Genomic DNA, 15,346 nt, shown 5'->3' on the forward strand with positions numbered 1-15,346 from the left:
AGCAGAACTGGATGTAGAATAGAAACAGCATGCAGGGACTGGAATGTGCAGTGCCCAGCCTAGAAGTGTTTTGTCTCCCTGTTTGCAGGGCTGTCAGACAGTGCTGTCAGACCACGGGGTGGCAATATTTAGACTCAGTGTGCAGAAGTTAGCCATTTGAGGGAGTCATGTTGTGCTCAGTATGCAGCAGAGATAGAAAACAAAATGACTTCGGTTACTGTTCCAGTTAATACTTTGTGTCCTTTATTGTATCTCACGCAAGGCTATCACCCCCTCTGATGAAAACAGCAGTGTGTCTAAGGATGCAAGCTGTATCCTTTCTGATCATCTTTGTCCTAAGTAAAAGTCTATACCTGTGTTTATGCATTATATGCTGTGTCTTTTCTAGGAGGAAAACCAGCCACCTCTGGAAGAAGATAGCGTTAGGTGCTAGTTCCTATTAAATAATAATGTTCAATAGCAGAATCAAACCTTCATGACAGAGTAAAATCTTTGTGGAATAAAATGATTAAAATGTACTTCTTTTTTTTTTCCTTTCCTACTTGATGCCAGAACTATAAGTAGAGCCTGTAGACCAGTGGTGTAAAAAAAAAAAAAAAAAAAAAAAGTGTAGTTTTTTGCTAATGATGCCAAATGAATAACCTTTTGCTAATAAATAGGAGTGGGACAAGAAATAGAGTACCATCTTTCCTAAAATTACTGGTAAGAGCACAAATCAAAATTTAAACTCCCACTTTTGTGCTTGCTTTTTATTTTGGAAAGCTAATGTTCATTATTTGATTTTGTTGATGTAGAAAAACAAGGGTGGAAGTAGATCTAAGCCCTATTTAATTTTGCTATCTGTCCAACATACTCATTGCTACAAACAGCGTGAAGAGAGAGTACTGATAGCTCTAAGTAACTTAGCAGCTTTATTTCCATCCTGAAACACAGGAATGTTTTTTGTGTATGCTTACATACCTGAGGGAAGAACACTGTTAATAAAGGCTCAAAGTTTTATTAGCTATTCAGGCTTCAAACACTCTTTCATGCAGTGGAGAATAAAATAAATATTCCACTGAGCTAAACAGTGGAGAAGTTATTGTGGATGGTGACAGAGTTGAACTGTGCTGTAAAAAAAGCAGTATATAAACAGAGGCTCATATATTTTTTTAATGTTCTTAGTCCTTGTTCCCTTAGAGCAAACCCTGCCACAGATCAAGGGTTTCACATAAGGATGAAAGGTCATCTCAACTGGCTGGCTACCTCAGGTATCCCTGAATATTCAGCAACCTGTGAGAACTTAGCACAGGGAAAATGGACCCATTTCTTAAAGCTGTACATCTGTCTCTGAGAGATGGTGAGCTAGCCGAGTTTCACTGGAAATCTGATGCTTAAATTGTGACTGGTGTTGTGAGGTACTTAATTGTTTTTTGTCTCTTGCGAGTTTATATAAAATACCTGCTGTTTTACAGAAATGTTCTATATAATGGAATGATTAAACGTTTTGATATTTGCATAGAATAGGCCACTTCACTGAAGAATGCTGTTTGAAATAGTTGGAACAGTGGGACATAAATGCAGCTTGACATAATGGAGCAGAAGTACAGGCTGGTGAGGAATTTGGATTCCTCTTCTATTTAAAATGACCAGCACAGAATTTCCTTAGCAGCCATTATCCTGACAAGGAGTAATATGTTGTGTTTCCACTAGAATTTATTATGTGGATTTAGAGAAGAACAGTTCCTGCTCTCTCTTTGCAATTTGACTTAAAAATTTACACTACCTAGGTTTTGCTGCTTGCCATTGAGCTATCAGAGCAAGAATTTAATAGAAGCTTTCAGGCTGAACTTTAAAGGTAGAGTGAAAACTGAATTAAGCCTTGTAATGAAAACACTCATTAGCTAGGATATAAGGGCTTTTAGCAAGCAATATTAACTTAATTGGTTATAATACAAAACTCTCTCAAAGTCCCTGTTATCTAGACATCCATGAAAGACCTCGGACCAGTATCTCCAGTGTGGCATGAGTGAAGCTCTGGAGATATGTTTTAATTGCCCAGCTAGAGGCATCACTGCTGGGAGGGTGACTCCTGCTCAAGGAGACCCTCCAGTGGCTGAGGGGAAATACAAATGCTACTGTCAGAGCTCTTGCTCTTGGCACAGGCAAAATCTTCATTTTATCACTCAACAGAGTGAGTTGTGGTTCAAACACAAAATGGATGTCTTTGACCAATGTCAGCAGTGGTTAGGGAGCTGCTGCTCAAGTCATCCAGAACTGGGGAGATCAAGTGGCTCCATCCACAAAGAGATGCAAAACCAATCACATTAACACAACAGGCCCAGCTGTGCTCACCACCTGCAAGCTCTTTGGTCTGGGAGACACTGGCAAAAGCTGATTAAAGAAGCTCAAAAATTACTTATTCAAAAGTGAGCAATCACATTAGTCACTGAGTGGTATCTGGTGTGCAGAGATGTAGATTTTAGAGGGGCTGAAGTCTCTTAGTAAACTGGGCCTGAGGGAGCCTCCTCCCAGATCCATTGGTTTTAATGCCAGGTTTTCACTGTATGCCTTGGAAATATCTTCTAAGTGAAGTTGTTGTCATCTCTTGCTGAGGTAGCTGCTTGCTGCTTTTTCACCCTTACTGCATCTTGGCCAGCCTCTTCCAGCTGAAGACCAGTCACTTTCCTACTTCCTGTATTATTTTGATCCTATTGTGCTCTTTCTCACTGCCATGGCTGTGACAATCTGTTGCAGTGCACTCTTGTGTGGTTCCCAGTACAGAGAAGTTCCCAGCACACAGCCCAACCTTTTAAATGTGTATTTCCAGAAACTGTTTACCCCAGATATCTTATTTCTATTTTTATTTTGTTTCCTGTTTACAAGGAAGTAAAATGTCAGCAGCCAGTCTTCATAAAAGTAATCTGAACAGACGGTTCCTTTTGCTCCCTATGCTGCTACAGTCTTCCTGAACATCAATTTCCAGCTGCTGTTCTGGTCCTGTGAGGCTGTGCCTGAACAGGACAGCCTGCTGTGACTTATGTAGACAGGCTTGCCCATTCTGTCTCCAGCATATGAAGAATACAATAGTGAGTTTCCAGAAAGTATGGCACTTTCTTTGTAACTGGCCCCAAGTCCTTCTGGCTCTGGCTGTCAGCGGATTAAAAAGTTCCCTTTGTGATGTTGAAATAAAAAGTAAGCCTGTGTTTCTTCATTGCTGGATCCCCTCTTAGAGGTTGAATAACCCTGCTAAGCAGGATCCATTTCCAACTTTCATATTGTTTTGGCACATCTGCTTTGAGGAATCCAAAGTAATTTGTGCTTAAAGAGCACCCTGCTTTTATTTACATATAAAACTGCTAAAGTGAAAAATGCATTAGACAGATCTGAACAAACTTGGACCCCTGGGGACTTAATCTGCATCTGCAATTTTAGTCTCCTTTTCCATCATCTTCAGAGAACAGTGTTATAATCACAGCAGAAATCTCAGCAGCAGCACTCAGATTCAGACAAGTAGTCCACAAGGACCTGCAAGCAGAACTGCCAGTTCTTTGGTTTCTCTAGATGTACTGGGCTTCCTCAAAGGCTTCTTTTTGATGGTGAAGGAGATGGACTCTGGATAAGTCAGTACATCTGTATTTTAATTTTATGTAGAGAGAAAAGAGTGAAATAGAAATTCAACAGATGATTCCTAAAGAACTTTTTTTCACCTTATATCTTGCTTAGAATCTCTGCTGTGGGGATATAACACCTTTTTACAGGTTAGATCCAAGGAGATTTCATATGTTGAAGTAAAGATGCCAAAATCTGTTGGGACTGTGAGCTCTTTGAGAAAGGGATTTTGTCTTGGGTTCTCTCTGACCACGATCCTAAGTAAGTGATCAGACAACCACAAATAACAAAAATCTCTGAGCAAGAAAGCATCTTGTTGCTTATGTAGAAGCCAACATTAAGGAAACGACTGGTAGTTTAAGCAGTTCTGTATTTAGCTGGATCTCTACTGCCAAGGAAAAAGACTTGTGTTTCCATGCTCTGCTGAGTACTATCAAGTAAGTACAGTGTAGAGGAGAGCTCCCGTTGCTTTTCAAATCTGTGTGCACTTTATGTAGCCTGAGTATTCCTTGGTGCAGAGATTGCTCTCCTGAACAGGAAATGCTTCATCTTGTCTGACATTCCATCAGTTAGGCAGCTCAGATCTCTCAGTATCAAATCCTTCCTCCATCAGTAATGATTTAAATTCTCATTTATCCCTTTAACAGAAAGCAGCAACCAAGACTGGTTTGTCTGGTATTAATTTTCCCACTGACATGGATGTTGCACTTTGCCTACCACAATCAAGTACATTTACTTACTGAACCCATATTTGTGGTTCTTGGTCACAAGAAGGTAAAGAGTTTGAAATGCATGATTTACCTTTCCATCAATATTCTGTGTGTCATCTTTGCCACAACCTTGGAACAATCCTTAATGCTTATTGATAGGAAGCTTCCTCCCTGTTGAGAGGGAATATTGGTGGAGTTGTGCTGTCTCTTTTTGTAGCTTCCTTTTTCTCCTAGCTAGAGAGGAAGTAATAGTGATAAAACATGTAATGCAAGCTTTGATGAGCCTTTTGTCCTTTACCTTGAGTATATAAAACCTGTTTGTTTCCTGTGATAGCAAGAGAGATCACTCAGAATTTGACTTGAGTGTTCTAGGCTCTGATAAGTGGGAAGGGAGAGTGCCATTGATAGTGAAAAATATGTTGAAATTAACATGCATTCTGGAATAGTGCGGTGTTTGCACAGTTTACAGAAAATGCCAAAGTATCTCTTTGATGCCTGTGAATTTTCCCCTCCTGTTACACAGAAATTTATACTTGGATTCTATCATGACTCATCAAGGTATCTTGAAATAACAGCTTTTGGAGCACTAACTTATCTTTGTGTATGAAACAGCAGATTGTCTCCCAGTTCTAAAGTGGTTGGACTTCTATCAGCCAGGGACTTCAAAGAGCTTGGATCCTCTTTCATGGAGTCCCCTGCCGAATCCATAGAGATTATTGGAAGTGAAATGGGTTTACAGAAATGTATGCTGAAAGAGAGGCATCATATAAGGTGAAATCAAGAAACCATCCTTGAAATGCTATAGAAATTGGTTATGAAATAGAATTTTCAGATACTCAGAGCTTATGTTCTGGGATGTAAAATAAGAGGTGTAATTTTTATTCATGGTTGTTCATTTCTTGTTGTCTTCTGTAGCTCTGAGCGTTGTTAAAACATGATGTACAATATGCTGTATTTTAATATTACACTCAGAGTTGCAAGTCTGCTGAGAATCACATAGACCTGGTAATATTGCCACCTACAAAATAAGTAGTAAGTAAACAGTAGAAAAGAATAACGCATGTTCACAAATCAATTTAGAATATAGTTTCTGTACCTCCAGAAATATGCTGCTCTCTTCCCTAATGGAAACATCTGATAATGGTATGTCACTTGCATTCCATAAAGCATTGCTTTCATAACCTGTAGTTTAATTTTACCTGAAAGGCAGAGCTGACCTGCATCATTGTGGGGGTTTTGTTTGTTTGTGTGTTTGTGGTTTTTGTCCTTCATTTGCTTAGTTTTGTTGGTTTGTTGTTTATTTTTATTTTTTTTCTCTTCTGAATTATCACAAAACTGGTTGGATTTTTATGTGTTTCTGTTGGGGTTTCTCATGTGTGTGTGGTGTTTGTTCTGTTTTTGTTTTTTGAGTGATTTTTTTGGTATTTTGGTTGGTGGTGGGGTTGTTTTGTTTTGCAGGTGTTTTTTTGGGTTTTTTAGGGGTTTTTTGGGAAGAAGTGTGGTAATGGCCAAATCAACTGTTGTAATAAATATTCAGTAGTATGTTTCAATTGCTTTGTCTGTTGGCTGAAGCCAGGAATGTTACTGTCTATAAAAGAGAATTAATTACTTTCCTGTATAACGGCCAAACTAGACAGGAATTCTCAGTCTTCCTTTCATTGTGATACTGATGCCAGAAATACTGCGTTACAAAACAACACTTAAACAATTTTCTGATTATGCAATGCCTCTGATTATGCAATGCCTCTTAATAACTTACCATCAAATTTTTCCTAAAATTACCACAGGAATACATTAATTCTGGAAATACTAACAAATGAGCTGCCCCTATTAATTACTTCTTAAGTTAAAAGAGGAAATGAATCAATTACATTTCCTAAAAACTATGGAGAAAATTCTCTTAGTGGAAAGAATTGTCATGCCTGTAATTATGAGATCTGTCTGTAGTTCCATACTTTTCACAGGAGAAGCAAATTTGGGACCTGGTGCTTTGTTTGTGCTGTGTTTGCTTTGTAACATACCCTACAAAGTGCTGGTCTTTCTGGAACCAAGGCTCCATGATCATTAGTACCAGCTCTGGCAGCTGGGATGCAGCAGGATTCATTTGACTAGATTGTGGGCACGAGTCTGCATTTCTTTTGACTTAGGCAGGATATGTGACAGTCAGTGTTGACTTTGAGGATTTTATATCTGCCTCCTTCTGGTTGCTGGAAGCACTCTCAGCCATAAAGCATCCTATAAAAAATCTTAACCTATGACAGTCTTTGAATGCATTTGCACTTGGAGGATGTATCCTTAGATGGATTCGTGCTTTGCCTCATGCGGTGGGTGCACTTCGTATGTTGCACTTTGAAACCCAGTTTACTGTTTGCTTAATCACGACACATCCTTGCAAGCACACTTGTTAGTTAGTTGGGCAGTCTCCATTCTCAGGTAATTTTTAGCCTCAGTCACTGACATCAGTCTTTGAAGTTTATCTGGCCCACAGACACCTGAAATAAAATTTATGAGGTGATAATGTTTATGTTAGCAGTTTTCATTTTATTAGGAAAGTCCTAGAAATTCTTGTCTTCCTTGCATCAAGAGACTATCCTTGTTATGTATTAAAAAATTTCAGTATTTTTTAAATGAGCGATGGGCTGTGAGGGATTGTTGAAAATCTTCAGTCCCTTATAGGGAAGATGCATGAAAATGTGAGAAATTTTGGAACAACTAGGAATCTTTTCTCTTTTTTGTGAAATATTGGAAAATATGCAGCACTAATAATCATACCCTACACATGTCTTGGATGGATAGAGTCCAAATGTCAAAAACAAAAAAGCAGATCAAAATATAATATATAATCATGAACTTATAAATACAGAATCTGGGGTGGGGTGGGGTTGGGTAGCCATAACTTAAAACCTCTCTCAAATTATATAAAATTTGAACACAGGATAAGAGATGGGACATCCACAATAAATTTGGTAGAACTCTAAGAGGTATCTTCTGACTGTTTAATACACATTGATCATAGCCATATGAAATCATTCTGTAAAATCCAGGCAGGAGGACAATCTTCAACAGGTTTGCACAGATGTAGGTGCAAGAGGACTATGCAAAAGTCTTCATTCTGACTTTAAACACAGGTTTAGGGGAAAAAATAAATGTTTGAATTCTTTTTGTTGAAGTTGTTTTTATTAAATTCTAATAACCATTCATTGTAAGTATTTAATATTCAATATTTGAAATTAAAACTGTGTAAAGTATGGGGTACAAACTTCTGCAGTATTGTATCTGAACAATGACTGAACATTTACATAAATAGTATTTTTATCTCCCACTTAAGTGAGAATACATCTTTTTTTATTTTAAGAAAGCAAAGACAGAAACTTCACCATTTTCTGTGTGTTACCAGGGTAGCAGATTCAACTAAATCAGATTACTAATTCAACTGAGGAAAAAATTTAAATAATATGTGAAAATAGGCTTTAACAGATCTCTCCATCTAGATCCATATAGATAGGCTGACAATCTATTTATCTTAGTATGTGAGAGTTAATAAAACAGCAGGATCAGAAAAGAAAAAAAAGTGAGTGATCTATTCCCATGAGCAGTTGACTTTATTTGGCTTAGTTACCAGGGTACTTGTTATTTAACAAGTTGGTAACATGAATGTATTAACCTGCTCTTAATTTTGCTCAAATACATTGACTATCATAGCTAATTCCAGAAACAATGGTCAACATCTTTAGTTTTAACTATTCCTCTACAAAAGAAAACTTGTTTATAACTGTGCTTTAATAGATCTGCAACATATTTTTTCTTGAGGTGGTTTGATTTGATGTCTCCCATGGGTGTGCTCTTGATTCCCTGTGATTTGATGTCTCCCATGGGTGCGCTGTGTGCTGTTATTCAGCTCTGCTGCAGTTGCTCTCTGAGCGCAGGAAGTACAGAATCAAAGACCATCTAGTATTATAGCCCACAAAACAAACAGTTTTTTTTCTCATGCCGTGTCCTAAAATAACTGAAAAGGTTTATGGTATTATCTGCAAAGCCCATGTTGCTCTCTTCTTGTGCCAAAATGCTCATGGCTTATTAATATAACAACCTGTGAGCAAAGTTCTAATATATTTTGACATTCATTTGTAAGATATTTGACACATTTCTGCTACAGGTTTTCCTCTTCATCAGCTAATATAATATTTATAGCAATTTCTATTATATTTGATTTATTAGTAGACTGTAAAAAAATTACTGGGAACTGTAAAAACAACCATGATGTCAACCAGTAAAATTCCTTCAGCTGCTCCTACTCTCTTGTGGACTCTCTGGTAGGGTTCCTGAATCCCACACTGCTGCCTCTGCCTGGTGAATCTCACCCACTTTCCTTTAGTTCAGTGCTTCCCCAGGACAGAAATGGGCTTTTATAACTCCAACGGGTGTTGCACACCATCAAAGTGAACAAGAATTCTGGTAGTGACTCATATGGCCTCAGGCAAGTGGAGTTTCTTAGTGCTTCTCACTCCATGTGTCTACTGTCTCTCTGTCTCATTTATTTATTGCAAAGCCTTTTGAGGTGTGGTATGACCTCTGGTGTTTGGAAATGCTTGGCACAGCAGGCCCTAGATTGTGATCAGGTTTTCTGGGGCAGTGTTTTTTAATCTATGGTCTACTAACCCTTGAAGGTTCAAAAATTGCTCCTATGGAAGTGATGGAAAGTACATATGGAAAGCAAATCAATTTCAGAAGGGCTTAACCCAATTTTCTGGGGCAGCAGCTCCACTGCAAATTTTGCAGGGGTCCACATAAGCAAGGTTGACGCTCCATTTTGTTGGGTTGGGCAAGTATCAATTTTTGACAGAAACAAAGAATTTGGCTCACTTTATGATATGTTCTTATCTAGTATTTACAGGCTATGCATCTACATAGGGTGTGTTTTATTTATGAACACAAGCGGAAACACATACGTGTTTCTTTTCTGCTATCTTTCTAAAATGGAAGAGTGCCTGCCCGTGTCATGAGCCCACTTTTTACCATACATGTTTTCTAAGGCCGCACTGCATTTTTTCCTCTTTCTTTCTATTTCTTCCCAGCATTTTTGTCAAACATTGAAGAGCAGCAGCACAGAATGTGCCTTTACCATGCAGGTGCTCCAGAGCTGCCATCCTTTGGCATTTACTATGGCTGCAGCACTGGGGACTGTACTGCTTTATTGCACTCACTGCTGCTTCCTTTCCATGCTCCCTGCTGGGTATCCTTTAGGAGAGATGCCTTTGATTGCTTGCTGTAGACACAGTTTTGAAAGCTGAGGTTTCTTAGTTTTCCGGGATTTTTATTTTCCTTCTTTCTCTGAACTCCCTCTCCTGGCTGACAGTGGAAGATATGTGTGTGCTGAGTAAGTACTTTCTGTGCCCATGGGGATTAGGCGGCTGATGTGGAGGAGTTTTACAGCTGGCTCACAGTAACTCTTGCACAGTTAGTGGTGATGCTTGCAGGGAGAGTGCAGCTGGCTTCAAACAATGATCCCAGCTTTTTTTTTCCCAACCAATGCACCAGTGAAAATAGAAATGATTCTTCACATTTTTGGGCTGAGCTCCCTCCTACCCTAGTTTTACAGCTGTCTCCCTCGTTCCAGAGGTGAAGTCAAACACAGAAGAGTAATTTCTGGACTGACCTTGCCAACCCTGATCTCACAAGCATTCTGCTGGTCTTCTGGACCTTACTTGTAAAGCATTTGAATCTGTCTCCTTGACACTGTAAGTTACTCATTTCTATTTGCTAGTTTTTAAATAATGTGGAAGATTACATCCAAAATAAAGACAGTACCAATGTAACTCAGCTGAGAGGTATGGACAGACAATTACAATCTGTTTGACTTTGTCAGCTGAGCTTCACACTCTTCACATTGTTAATACCTCTTGTGACCCTAAGAATGGTCCAAGTCTCAAGGTTTTGTGGTTCTGCTCATAGGCAGGGGTGAGCATTTGGATGGTTTTGCAGTTCTATAGGCAAATGGCAACCCATGAAGCAGTGTTCCCTTTCAGCTCAGCTGCAGCTGTCCATAGCTGAGATCTCTAAAAGAGAAAGAGCTGTGAGATATGAAGAGAGATGGGATGAGATTTGGAAAAGAAATCTTTGAGCTATGAGGGTTTAGTGGTCTGCAGGGCAGCAACATGGTGTGAAAGCTCTAGGGCTAGGGGTACTTAAGAGAATTGAGTGCACTTTGTTCTGTGCATTTCTCAAAGCCCGCTGACTAGAGATAAAAGATACCAACAAATGTTTTCAGCAGAACTGCTTCAGCCTGCAAGTCACCAAAAGGCATAACAAGTTCACTTCATCTGTACTCTGGGTCTTTCTCTGCATACCCAGGCATGTCCCCAAGCTGTCAAAAGGTAGCCAAGCATTCAAGCTAGGCTAGAGCCTGTCCTGGAACACCCTCTGCAAGCTCCAAGCATTGCCGATGCCTTCTTCTGTGACCTGTTGTCCTCTTTTGTCCTATGGACCTCCTGAGCTCACCTCTGTCTTCCAGTAAGACATCAAGGAAAGGTTCTGCACCTGACAAATGAGATTTCCCAGGCAGAAGGGTCATGTGTGTCTCCTGATGCTGCACAGGACTCCTGGTGGGGCAGAATTAACAGGCAGGTTACAGATAAATCTCAGATGAGAAACTGGCTCACAGATTGGGATTGTAGTCAATGGGATGACATCAGACTGGTGACCTGTCACTAGTGGGGTTCCACAGGGCTCTATCCTCGGCCCTGTGTTCTACATCTAAATTATTTGGATGCAGGACTGGGAGGGATACTAAGGAAGTTTGACAATACTAAATTGGGAGAAGCTGTTGACTTCCTCAAAGCCAGAGAAACCTTGACAAATTAGAGGGCTGGGCAATCATGAACAGTATGAAGTTCAATAAAGACAAGTGGAGAATTCTGCACCTGGGATGGGCCAATCCTGGATGTATGGACAGACTGGGGAACGAAAGGCTGGAGAGTAAAGCTGCAGAAAGGGACCTGGGTGTCCTGGTTGACAGGAAGTTGAATGTGAATCAGCAGTGCTCTGGCAGCCAGGAGGGCCAACCCCGTCCTGGCGGCATCAGGGACAGCACCACAGCTGGGCAAGGGAGGGGATTGTCCTGCTCTGCTCTGCACTGGGGCAGCCTCACTTCGAGTGCTGGGGACAGTTTTAAGAGCTATAATATAAAAAAGATATTAAGCTATCAGAGAGCATCCAAAAGAGGTCTATGAAGGTGGTGAAGCCCTATGGGGAACAGCTGAGGTCACTTGATCTGGTTAGTCTGGAGAAGGATGAGATTGAAGTGAGACCTCCTCACAGTCTATAACTACTTCATGAGGGGAAGAACAGGAGAAGACACTGATCTCTCTCATGACCAGTGATAGAACCCGAGGGAATGATGTGGCACTGTGTCAGGGATATTAGAAAAAGGTTGCTCACCCAGAGGGTGTGTGGACACTGGAACAGGCTTCCCATGGAAGTGGTCACAGCATCCAGCCTGACAAAGTTCAGAAGTGTTTGGACAATGTTCTCAGGCACATGGTATGACTCTTGGGGCTGTCCTGTGCAGGGCCAGGAGCTGGACTTCAGTGATCCTGGTGGGTCCCTTCCAACTCAAGATATTCTGACTGATTCTATGACGAAGCAGAAAAAACACCATATGCAAGTCAACCTACTGTTTTTATGCCTCTTTCAGTGTACATGATAATAATCAACCCCCTCTCAACAGCAGATAACAGTTAATCAGTGGCAAGTTGGAGCAATTTGAGGTTTTGAGTTGTCCCATTTGCAATCAGTAGAACAGTGCAGCAAAAGGCTGCTGATGGCTACCATGCCCACCTCATCAGGTAGCAGAGTACTGCACTGCACAGCAGCAATCAGCTGTGCTGTGGACTCCTTCCTCTTGCTATCACCACAGTTAGATATTCCATTATCTTCACAAGCCTCTTCCTTCTGCATAAACTAACTTTTTTGTATCTTAAGCAATCACAAGTCTAAAATGTGTGTGAGTATTAACATATCCATTCTCAAAAATACCTTCAAGGGATATTTTATCTAAATCTCCTGTGCAGTGATAAATGCATTTGTGGCTCTCTAAAGCATATTAAATGAATTTATTCTTATATTCCATGGACTTGGCTACTCAATTTTAGTCCCTCTCAGGAGGTAGGAATTGAGGGAGGTGGATCAGGATTCTGATCCTGATTAGGATTAAGTGGTCTGAACTAATGTCTGGTCACATGTACACATCTAAATCCTGGTCTCAATCTAGCTGACTTGTCACTGGGATTCCATGGGATTTTCTCCCTGTAGGATTTATCAGGTTTGCTGTACCTAGAAATGTTCCTACAGGCATATCCAGGTTACTTTCCTTGTTTTGAAAATCACAGAGCTTGATATCTAGCTCAGTGTAGCACGAAGTCAATTTGCAGGAAAGGCTTTGCCTGGAGATGTCTCTCAGGGGATGTGACCTGGTAGAACACTGCTTGAGGAAAAAGTTTTTTCCTACAAGGCCCTTGGCTGCTTGTGAATTTCACATAGTGGGACAGAAAAATATAAATACTGCTATGATCAAACTCAGTTCATTTATGCAGATTTCCACAAGTCTTTCTATAATCCATTAAAAGCTGGCCTGGGTTCTTCATGGGTGACTTTTTACCATTTGTCCCCACCCACCCTATTTCAGAAAATACCTGTTTTAATGTTCATTGTTGCCAGGCAAGTGTCACTAATTGCTACTAGTTAAAAAATTTACAAAAAATCAACACAAAAAGAAATAGCAACTGAAATAGGAATGGCAGGGTTGACAATAAAGTCTCAGCTTAAATCAGCTGAAAAAATAATTGCTTCTTCCACAGAAATGTCTTTTGTTTAGTAATTTTTTAAAAAATTATTCTTTACACAAAGTAGTAGGAAAAGTATATTACTGAGGAAGAATGACAAGTTTGCATTTCTGTCCTGCCTGTCTCTAGAGTCCTCTCAGCATGGCTTGGGATAGAAATAATCAGGAGCATCATGGTCCATGAAGTAGAGTTCCCTCCCCAAGAGAAGTCAGATAGTCAGTCTCACTCTTCATGAGTGGGGAATAGTGTCTGTTTGACTTAGAAAAATAGGAGGAAGAAGAGAGGGAAAGAAAGATGTTATGTTTTGCCAACATATAACTACTCTTCCCTCGTGGTGGGCTGATTGGTGAATGATCACATTTATCTCCCACTCAATCTGCATTTATTTCTACAGGTCTGTTCCTTGCATGAGACACAATGGGGAAATAAATCAAGTTCCCTGATGTGCAAAGCCATTGAAGTTTATCCAACATAAGCTCAGAGAACAAAAGAATTTTAGAAATGGAATTCTTTTTTGGGGACAAAAATGTGATTTAGAACACACAACTGAATAAGAACATATACAGTTATGAACGCAATTATCTACAGATCAGATAGAGAATTAGAGAAAAATGGCCTTGTCTACTACAAAAGAGAATGAAAGCCCCATTCCTCTAAACCATCCTGTTCTTTGCATTTTAATTAGCAGCAACCAAAAAATAATCTAGAGAAAAAAACATTTCCACATAATGTGATTTATGGTCCACTGTCTAAACATTTGCATCTGAAATATTTGGCTGAGGATGTTCCTAGCACCAACACAACAGATGTAACCAAATATTAGACATAGTCAAGCCCAACCTTGCAACACTGTAGGAGAGCATCCCTTCCCAGCTGTCCTAACTCCTGCCTTCCCAGTGAAGAAGGTGGATGCAACAAAGCACTTTGTTTCTCTTCTCTGAGTGCTGTCCCAGGTAATGAGGGGTGACTACTCTGGCAACTCCCAAAAGCTGTTTTTTGGCAGCAGCAGCCCCAGGAGAAGCCTAATGGAAGGAATGGGACAATACAGATCACAAACCTGAAGGGCATGAGATTGATGCACACCTCTGTGAGGTATGGTGAGGCTCCTCTCCTCTAGCAGCAGTGATTGTTTGTCCACAAGAAACTTTTGCTAATTGTTTCCCACTGGGTTCTTCATTTCAAGGGAGATGAAAACCTCTCAAAATAATAAGTGCCAGAAACATCACTGCCCTGTTTGTACCATTAGTATGTTGGTAAGGAAACTGCTGAAGGTCCTTCATTATCCCATTATTTATTTTGCAGTCGGATCAACTTTGTGAGACCTACTTATATCCAATAAGAACCCTACAGAGAAGAAAATACAATATTTTCTTTCAGACAAAACTGAGCTGAGCAAATAAATATCTGGAGAACTCAAGCTCTTTCTGTTTACAAATTGTCTGCAAACATATTACAAACCTGACACCTTCTCTGCCCAAAATTAATTTCCAAGTAATTTATATGAATAATATTAGGTTTATATTTTGTGTGTGTCCAATATATATGCCTAGCTTGTTATGAAAATACCATACTCACAATTTCAGATGGTTCTCTCCATTAGACAGCATGCTTCAGTTTCAGGTTGGATGTGGATCAGGCTTCTGGGAAGGATTTATGTGAATGATAAATAATGGACCCTTCAGAAGAAGCCAGTGAACATTCCTGTCAGATTCTTAGCTTGCTCGAGTATTTATGGAACACTTGATTACATAAGTATTATGGGCTTATTTTAAGTGAACATTAAATAAACCAAGTCACCACTCAGTATGAATATTTTCCCTGCTTCTATAATAGAGACCTCGTATACTTTCCACTGGCATGGAGAACAAAGTAAAAATCCCTTTGAAGTTTTGCATTACTGCAAGTCTTAAGCACCATGGGCTGTGTCCTCCATATGCAAAGTAATGGCTTAAATTAATGCTTCATCAAACAAAGAATTTTGGAATAGATTTCTGACCTGCCTTGACACCTGGTTGGTAATTTCGAGTTTCTCTCTGGATTCAGGAAGGCCAGAGCTCCATGACGAATACTGAAATTCCCAGAAAAATGGATTAAAACCATTGCATAATCTCAGACTGGAAATAAAATCATCAGAATTGACACCACCAACCTGGTGCAGGTGTTCAGGTCCTTAATCAATGAGCTCATCATAAATATGCAGGTGGG

The sequence above is a fragment of the Sylvia atricapilla genome, chromosome 1 (assembly GCF_009819655.1).
Source record: "Sylvia atricapilla isolate bSylAtr1 chromosome 1, bSylAtr1.pri, whole genome shotgun sequence".
NCBI lineage: Eukaryota > Metazoa > Chordata > Aves > Passeriformes > Sylviidae > Sylvia > Sylvia atricapilla.